This window comes from Triticum urartu, chromosome 4A (genome assembly GCF_056163025.1).
Source record: "Triticum urartu cultivar PI428250 chromosome 4A, HENAU_Tu73, whole genome shotgun sequence".
Lineage (NCBI taxonomy): Eukaryota > Viridiplantae > Streptophyta > Magnoliopsida > Poales > Poaceae > Triticum > Triticum urartu.
The window spans coordinates 579,858,005-579,867,537 of record NC_141876.1 but is presented as its reverse complement, the minus strand read 5'-3'; the positions used below and the strand labels follow the sequence as shown (position 1 = coordinate 579,867,537).

The 9,533-nt window shown below is 44.9% G+C and overlaps 1 pseudogene; it reads right to left on the bottom strand.

Moving 5' to 3' along the window:
- Positions 1 to 6,433: 6,433 nt before the first annotated feature.
- On the bottom strand, positions 6,434 to 6,874 carry LOC147976800 (pectinesterase/pectinesterase inhibitor PPE8B pseudogene; annotated as a pseudogene).
- Between the last annotated feature and the right edge of the window lie 2,659 nt (positions 6,875 to 9,533).

Below are 9,533 nucleotides of genomic sequence, written 5' to 3'. Positions count from 1 at the left end.
GGATCCGGTTTGTGCTTCTGTTGTTTGGTGACTGTGAAATGGAATCATCGAGAATCCTCTACACGATTTACTACTCCCATAAATCCTCTGTAGATGAGAGGAGAAAGAAGAGGGGAAGAAGAAAAGAAACGAACTGTAGATAGATCGCATTACACACCTTACACGGCGGGTACCACTTCCTTAAATCCGAGCCATAATTTTTTTCTTCAACAAGTATACCAAGGCGGGGGCGGTGCCCCACCCCACCCCCCGCCCCACCACCTCATGTCCCGAGTTCCTTCATTGATGTCATTGTCGGTTTGTGTCACATTCCACATGTCCTCAGCGGTGACCGTCGGCATCAATAGCGTCGGTATACCTTCCCTGCCTGTCGGCATAGATGACCTACGTCGACGGTAGCTGTCGGCATATATACCCGTCGGCAAAAACATTTGACGGTGCGTCTATCAAGTGCCGTACACACACGTGCTGTAGTGTCCAAGATGCGATTCTATCCCAATCATGTGATGAACCCATGATTGGGGTACAATCACATCTCAAGGACATAGCAAGGTGAATATCATTACAACATACCATGTACTGAATAGATGAGAATACAAGATAAAGGCTTACACTCGCCACAAGCTACAACATGAATACATCAATACTTAGCAATCATCATACAGAAGAGCAGGATTCGGCTGCGGATGAAATCAAACGAAAAATAAAAACGACATCCACCCTACTAATCCCAGGCTCCCAACCAGGAACCTATCCCTTGATCGAAGAAGAAGAAGCAGAAGAACTCCATGACAAGCAAGCATCGCTCTCACGTTATATCATCGCATTACATGTACCTGCAACTGTTGTTGTAGTAATCTATGAGCCACGAGGACTCAGCGATCCCATTACCATGGGTATTAAGACTAGCAAAGCATAATGGATATGGAATGGATAAGTGATGAGGTTGTAGCAGCACTAAGCATTTGTATGGTGGCTAACTTACGAGTACAAGAGTAACAAGAGAAACTACGCATAATGGTCGCAAATTAGAATGATCAAGAAGCGATCCTGAACTACTTACGAGTCAAACATAACCCCACCGTGTTCTCTTCTCAAACTCACTCGAAAAGAGACGGTCACGGTTACGCACGCGGTTGGTGTATTTTATTTCGTATCTGGTGTCGAGTTCTCTACAATCAGATATTATAAATTTTCCATCTGTCACATAACCGCGGGCACAACTTACGATAAGATTTAACCCTGCAGGGGTGTCCCAACTTATTCCATCACAGACTCTCACGATCCGCGAAGGTAAAACCTCCATCTAGGGACAACCCGAGTGTTTTCAGAATCCCAGTGCACAATTTCTTCGAGGAAAGGAAAACTATCCCAAGGAGATCTCCCGGTGAGTTAGATCCGTGTCCAGAGCCGCGCGCTCTCTATCTACGGACTCGTCCGTCTATGCTAAGTGGACGGTAGCCAAATACCTCGAGTTGCCCCGAGGCGGCACCGCCAACTTCTAGGTAGGTGGACCAACACTCATGTCGAGCACTGGCCCGGGTTGTTGATTAAGAATCCTCGAGTACCGGTAAGTCCCTATGCAAGTTTTAGTTGTTATTAGGCAAATGGTAAAACCAATGTTGGATCTACTCAGGAAAGCTTTACTTTAGGCGAAGAATCAAAGGGAGCCCATAAACCCTGACCGTGTTGGGAACGCAAAATCAAGGAACATAACACTGGTATGACGAAAACTAAGGCGGCGAGAGTGGAACAAAACACCAAGTAAAAGGTCAAGTCTTCCACCCTTTACCAAGTATACAGATGCATTAATTAAATAAGAGATATTGTGATATCCCATGATATCCACGTCCCAGCATGGAACAACCTGCAATTGCACCTGCAACTAGAAACACTATAAGAGGGGCTGAGAAAAGCGGTAACATAGCCAAACAACGGTTTGCTGGGATAGTGGAAAAGGTTAGAGGCTTAACATGACAATTTAGGAGGCTTGATAAACAAGTGGTAGGTAGCGCGACATAGAGATAACATCGAGACAACTAGCAACCAAAGATAGTAGTGATATCCAAGGTAACATTCATCTTGCCTAAAATCCCGCTCGGAAGAAGATCGAATCCATGAAGTAGACGAATGGGCGTAGTCAAACGAATCCTCACAATCGCAAGGATATCGGAACTATCGAGAAGAAGCACAACCGAAAAGAAGCAAAAACATGGTAAACCAACAAGCATAAACATGGCATGATGCACAAGCAAGTATGATACATGTCCGGTTTAATGAAGCATGGCATGACAAAGTGCAATAAATGATGCTACAAATTAAGTGGAGCTCAATATGCAATGAGTTGCATATTGACGAAACACCACATTCAAATTATTTAGTTCGCTCTCGTTTATGCACCCAATAATATTAAATGTTATTAAACGTGAAAAGAGGTGAAGCATAACAAAACTACCTATCTAGGCAAGTTTAAATGAGGCCAGAACAACAAACAACAATTCCGAAAAATCCCCATGTGCATATTTTGGATTTGATACTATTCTTCCCTAAACCATATTTCATTGTTGTTAAACATGCAAATAGAGTGAACCATGTTAATCTATACATTTTCCACCCCATATAAATGTAAAGTTTATTTAATTTGGAGCTAAGGTTATTAAGTTATGAAATAAATCATTTAGCATGTCATTAATGCAAAATAATGCAAACAACAATTTAAACATTTTAAGCATGGATGGAAAATGGATATTATGAAACTAGATGAAATTCTAAGCATTTTACATGTATAAAACATTTTAATCCGATGCACGGTTGTCGAGTTATTATATGCATGATGTTTGAGGTTTTTTTTTTGCAAATATGTTGTTTCTGGATAAAGTAGCTAAATTCGTTCCGCGGAAAAAAGCATGAATCGGGCCGAATCTGGTTGGGACAACGGTGTACAGAAGAGGGGCTGCTCACCCATGGGCTTCGGCCCGGGTCGATGGAGTAGTGGCCGGCTGGACCGATGGGGATCGACGCTGGTTGGATTGAGTGGTGGCTCAAACGAAGGGGAAGGTGGTTGGCTGTGGGTTTGGATCAGGGAAGATCCCAAGGAGGAGGTGGCTGGCACTCAGTGGCTGGCTGGGTGAGGGGATCCCAATGTGGGAGGTGGAGTGGCGGCGACGACGGGGAGGATGGGACAGCTCCCCTAGATTTTAGGGTTGGCCAAGTAGGTGGTCTATATATATAGGAATTAGAGATAGGTTTAGGCCCTTCGATTTAGATCGGACGGTGAATAAATAGGCTAGGGAATTCCAATGGAAAAAACGAAGATATCTTAGGGATGTTTGGGGATGATCCGAATCCAACGGTGATGACTGAGCGGGTCGGGTTCAGGTAAGTTTCGGATGCGCGCGCGAGGGGTTTGAGAGAGCTCGACAAAGACAAAGAGGCCTGACAAAAGGTCAACGAAGACAAAGGGAGAAGCGACAACCACGAACGACTACGAGTTTTATGAAAACATGCGGATGCAAGTTTTTAATAAATGACGACAACAGTGTCGATGCAATGCGAATGGTGCAATGACGAATGCAACAAACAGATAATTAACACAGCTGATACGCAAAACATGGAAAGCATCTGGAGCGTCGGTCTCGGGTAAAGTTACACATGCACCCATCACTAACAACTTTGCTGAGCCAGAACAGAGCATTGATAACTTGGGAACAAAAACTCAGACACAAGAGGGACCGACCTTGTGTGGGGCATCATCGTGGTCGGGTTGGACTTGTGTCGAGGTTGAGGTTGGACTCGAGGATGTCCTCTTCAGCTTGGGGCATGTCCCGGTCATCAATGTCATCCATGGAATTGGAGGGCGCCTACTGCAACAAATACTCCCTCCGGTTCTTTTTACTCTGCATATTAGAATTCTCTGAAGTCAAACTTCATAAAGTTTGACCGTATTTATATGAAAAAATATCAACATCTGCCATGCTAAATTTATATAATATGAAACTTTAAGTCATGACACATCTAGTGATATTGATTTCAGATTGTGAATGTTGGCACTTTTTTCTACAAAGTTGGTTAAACTTTACAAGGCTTGACTTCAGTCAAATTTTATATGCGAACTAAAAAGGACCGGAGGAAGTACAAAAGTGATCGCCTTATCAAATTGATGTTCGACATTAAATCACAAGTACATCATGATTGTCCTATAAAGCAGCATCAATCACTCGTGTGAAACAAAGAGACATGTAAGAGCTAGTGTTCTTGAGCTAGTATACTAATCAGTGAAGCTAGTACAAATAACAAATGATTGCCACTTAAAAGGTTTCCATCCACTCCTCATCAAATTGATAGATTTCTGCTGGTTTTAGAAACCGGGTCAAATTTTAACTGGAGCTGCATCATAGTTTGCTCATGACTTTTTTGAAAAAAATCATTTTTAGGTACAGAAGTAGCTATTCCATTAGAGATCCAACAAAAGTTTTGCAAGATTCCACCCGTAGCTACGAACGGTCATGCCCACCATTTTTAATGCATTTTGGAATCGGCATAAGAAATAAAAAAGGAAAACCTTCACATGGTATCATTATATGTGACCTATTTTCCAAAAAATAACAAACTTGAAACACGACAATTATTTTTAAAAAGTGTTCTTAGAAATAAGTTATCATGTATGAACATTCATGGCTTTCAAGCCTCAATGGCCAATGTTATGTACATATTCACGGAATAGTTTGTTAAAATGATATCATATTGTGTACAAGTGTGCATCTTCGAATGGCAAACAATATTGATGAAGAGGGTTTTCATTTTTTGCACCAAAAATTAATTTTCCATTTCCAGAGTGCCAAAAATAGTTTTTTGTGAAGAATCTACAAAATATTTGTTGCAAAATTGGACGACATCATTTAAAAAAATATTATACCATATTTTATGTACAAATAACAAATGGTTGCCACTCAAAAGTTTTCCATCCGCTCCTCGTCAAATTGACAGATTTCTGTCAATCTAGCAGGAACCAGATCAAATTTGAACTAGAGCTGCATCATAGTTTGTGATTTTTTCCAAAAATCATTTTTAGGTACACAAGTAGCTATTTCATCAGAGACCCAACAAATTGTTTGCAAGATTTCACCCCTAGTTATGAACGGTCATGCCCGCTATTTTTAATGCATTTTGAACACAATTTGAGGAAAAAATGATCTTAGTTAGTTCAAATTTGAAAACATAGTGTTCCAAAAAAATCCTTTCTAGATTTTGATAAAAAAAATATAAAGTTTGTCAAAATCAATGCAAGTATGAATTAGTTGTGATTTTTACAAAGTATAAATACCTATTTGCAAAAGTACTTGAGGTCACATTTTTAACATATTCAAAATTTTACCCCAAAAGAAACAGAATGTAGACAGATCGCATTGCACACCTTACACGGCAGGCACCACTTCCTTAAATCCGACCCACAATTTTTTCTTCAACAAGTATACTAAGGTGGGGCCTGTGCCCCCCCCCACCCCCGACCGCCCCCACCGCCCATGCCCGATTTCCTCAATTGATGTCACCATCGGCTCGGGCAAGGTCATCAGTGGAAGACTACCATGGACTGCAGCTTAATTCCAAGGGCGTCCCAAGTATGTATCGACCGGTGGATCGGCTCGGGCGAAGTCATCGGTGCAGAAACGTCGTAGAACTGGAAACAGAAGCCGATGTTGTGATCTTGCTTCGGTGTCCTCCCCTAAGACGTGATTGTGTTCTTTTGTCCCCGTAGTGGAAGGCGTGCAATGATGGTGCATTTTAGGAAGATGGTTGTGGCGTTGCCAAACACAAAGTCCATGGTGCCCTCGATGCGACACTCATGGTAGAACTGTCTCTTCTTCCTGGCGTACAATGTATCCTGGTAGGCCAGAATGGCGCACCGGTACACCACCGACCCGTTAGACTCAGAATGGAGTGCCACCGCCTGCTGCTTGGCGGCTTCGGCCGCGTTCTCCACCGTAAAGTCGTGGGCAATGAAGCCTTGCCCGAAGACTCCTACCATGCATCGATCAGAGAGCACACAAAGATAAGTTTTTCGTACTATGAGTGAGCATGCACACGTGCACATTTTGTTACATGCATACACATTCGGCGATAAGCATTCAGATGGATTCGTGCATGATAGAAAACAACAAACGATACCACACGGTAGGTGTGGTCAGCCCTTCATGTTGATAAGTATTGGAATGACGTTGAGAGGAGAAACAAGAGGGGAAGAAGAAAAGAAACAAAATGTAGGCAAATCGCATTGTAGGCCTTACATGGTGCGCACCACTTCCGTAAATCCGACCCATAATTTTTTTCTTCAACAAGTATACTAAGGTGGGGGCTGTGCCCCCCCCCCCCCGCCCATGCCTCGAGTTACTCAATTGATGTCATCATTGGCTCAGGCGAGGTCATCGGTGGAAGACTACCATGGACCATAGCTTCCAAGGGCGTCCCAGGTATGTATCGACCGGTGGATCGACTCGGGCGAGGTCATCGGTGCAGAAACGTCGCAGAACTGGAAACAGAACTCGCCGTTGTTATCTTGCTTCGTTGTCCTCCCCTGAGACGTGATTGTGTTCTTTCGTTTCCATAGTGGAAGGCGTGCGATGATGGTGCATTTTAGGAAGATGGTCATGGCGTCGCCAAACACGAAGTCCACGATGCCCTCGATGCGGCACTCGTGGTAGAACTGTCTCTTCTTCCTGGCATACAACGTATCCTGATAGCCTAGAATAGCGCACCAGTACAGCACCGACCCGTCAGACTCAGAATGGAGCGCCACCGCCTGGTGCTTGGCGGCTCCGGCCGTGTTCTCCACCGTAAAGTCATGGGCGATGAAGCCTTGCCCGAAGACTGCTGCCATGCATCGATCAGAGAGCACACAATGATAAATTTTTCATACTATGAGCGAGCATGCACACATGCACATTTTATTACATGCATACATGATAGGCTATAAGCGTTCAGATGGATTCATGCATGATTGAAAATGACAAACGATACCACATGGTAGGTGTGGTCAGCCCTTCATGTTGATGAGTATTGGAATGACGTTGAGAGGAGAAAAAGAGGGGAAGAATAAAAGAAACAAAATGTAGACAGCTCGCATTGCACGCCTTACACGATGGGCACCACTTCCTTAAATCTGACCCACAATTTTTTCCTCAACAAGTATACTGAGGTGGGGGCTGTGCCCCCCCCTGGCCGCCCCCACCACCCATGCCCGAGTTCCTCAATTGATGTCATCATCTGCTCAAGCGAGGTCATCAGTGGAAGACTACCATGGACCGTGACTTCCAAGGCCGTCCCAAGTATGTATCGACCGGTGGATCGGCTCGGGCGAGGTCATCGGTGCAGAAACATCGCAGAACTGGAAACAGAACCTGCTGTTGTGATCTTGCTTTGGTGTCCTCCCCTGAGACGTGATTGTGTTCTTTTGTCCCCGTAGTGGAAGGCGTGCGATGATGGTGCATTTTAGGAAGATGGTTGTGGCATCACCAAACACAAAGTCCACGATGCCCTCGATGCGGCACTCGTGATAGAACTGCCTCTTCTTCCTGGCGTACAATGTATCCTGGTAGCCCAGAATAGCGCACCGGTACACCACCGACCCGTTAGACTCAAAATGGAGCACCACCGCATGGTGCTTGGGGGCTCCGGCCGTGTTCTCCACCGTAAAGTCGTGGGCGATGAAGCCTTGCCCGAAGACTCCTGCCATGCATGGATCAGAGAGCACACAAAGATAAGTTTTTCGTACTATAAGTGAGTATGCACACGTGCACATTTTGTTACATGCATACACGATCTGCGATAAGCATTCAGATGGATTCGTGCATGATTGAAAATGACAAACGATACCACACGGTAGGTGTGGTCAGCCCTTCATGTTGATGAGTATTGGAATGACGTTGAGAGGAGATAGAAGAGGGTAAGAATAAAAGACACACAATTTTTTATTCAACAAGTATACTAAGGTGGGGGCTATGCCCCCCCCCCCCCCGCCCATGCCTCGAGTTCCTCAATTGATGTCATCATTGGCTCAGGCGAGGTCATCGGTGGAAGACTATCATGGACCACAGCTTCCAAGGGCGTCCCAAGTATGTATCGACCGATGGATCGGCTTGGGCGAGGTCATCGGTGCAGAAACATCGCAGAACTGGAAACAGAACTCGCCGATGTGATCTTGCTTCGGTGTCCTCCCCTGAGACGTGATTGTGTTCTTTTGTCTCCATAGTGGAAGGCGTGCGATGATGGTGCATTTTAGGAAGATGGTCGTGGCGTCGCCAAGCACGAAGTCCACGGTGTCCTCGATGCGGCACTCGTGGTAGAACTGTATCTTCTTCCTGGCGTACAACGTATCCTGATAGCCCAGAATATCGCACCAGTACAGCACCGGCCCGTCAGACTCAGAATGGAGCGCCACCGCCTGGTGCTTGGCGGCTCCGGCCGTGTTCTCCACCATAAAGTCATGGGCGATGAAGCCTTGCCCGAAGACTCCTGCCATGCATGGATCAGAGAGCACACAAAGATAAGTTTTTCGTACTATAAGTAAGTGCACACGTGCACATTTTGTTACATGCATACACGATCTGCGATAAGCATTCAGATGGATTCGTGCATGATTGAAAATGACAAACGATACCACACGGTAGGTGTGGTCAGCCCTTCATGTTGATGAGTGTTGGAATGACGTTGAGAGGAGAAAGAAGAGGGGAAGAAGAAAAGAAACAAAATGTAGACAGATCGCATTGCACTCCTTACACGACGGGCACCACTATCTTAAATCCGACCCACAATTTTTTCTTCAACAAGTATACTGATGTGGGGGCTGTGCCCCCCCCCCCCCCGCCCCACTGCCCATGCCCCGAGTTCCTCAATTGATGTCATCGGTCTGTGTCACATTCCACATGTCCTCAACGATGAGAATTGGCTCCGCCACCTTGTACACTTCACTCTTGATGTAGAACGTGTGACATTTCTTGGTACGGTGTGGGGCCGGCGTCCTTGATGGCATCAATGATCGTTGTGTACTTTTCACTGTTGTCCAATGTAACCACTTGTTAGCCGCAACATTTGCAAATGTCACCTTGCGCTAGATTTCTTTGATGGTCGAATGAACTATGCAAGCTAGTAAATGAATGAGACTGGAAGAAACTCTGTTTATTGTTGTTGCTTCGTGAATTCAGCACGTTGATAGTTCATGCTTATTTAGGGTGTGTTTCGTTGTTACCCTGGATCAAAACTTGCTTAGCCTGATGCCTGCATGAGACCTACCGATGGTCTATTTGGTTAGTATCCTCAATTATCAAATGCTAGGGGTGCGTTTGGTTGCTTGCACCATTTTTAGGTCCCACTAGAGCCTAGTTGAGCATATGCAGGCAAAAGCCCAACATTTGCATGTTGATTGGTTGCCAGCATATCCTCTCCCTGCATCATAGCGATGCCTCTACGCACCTTGTTTGGTTGCTTGCATAGGATGTGCTCATACTAGTGCATGTTGTTTGGTTGCATACGAGCATAGA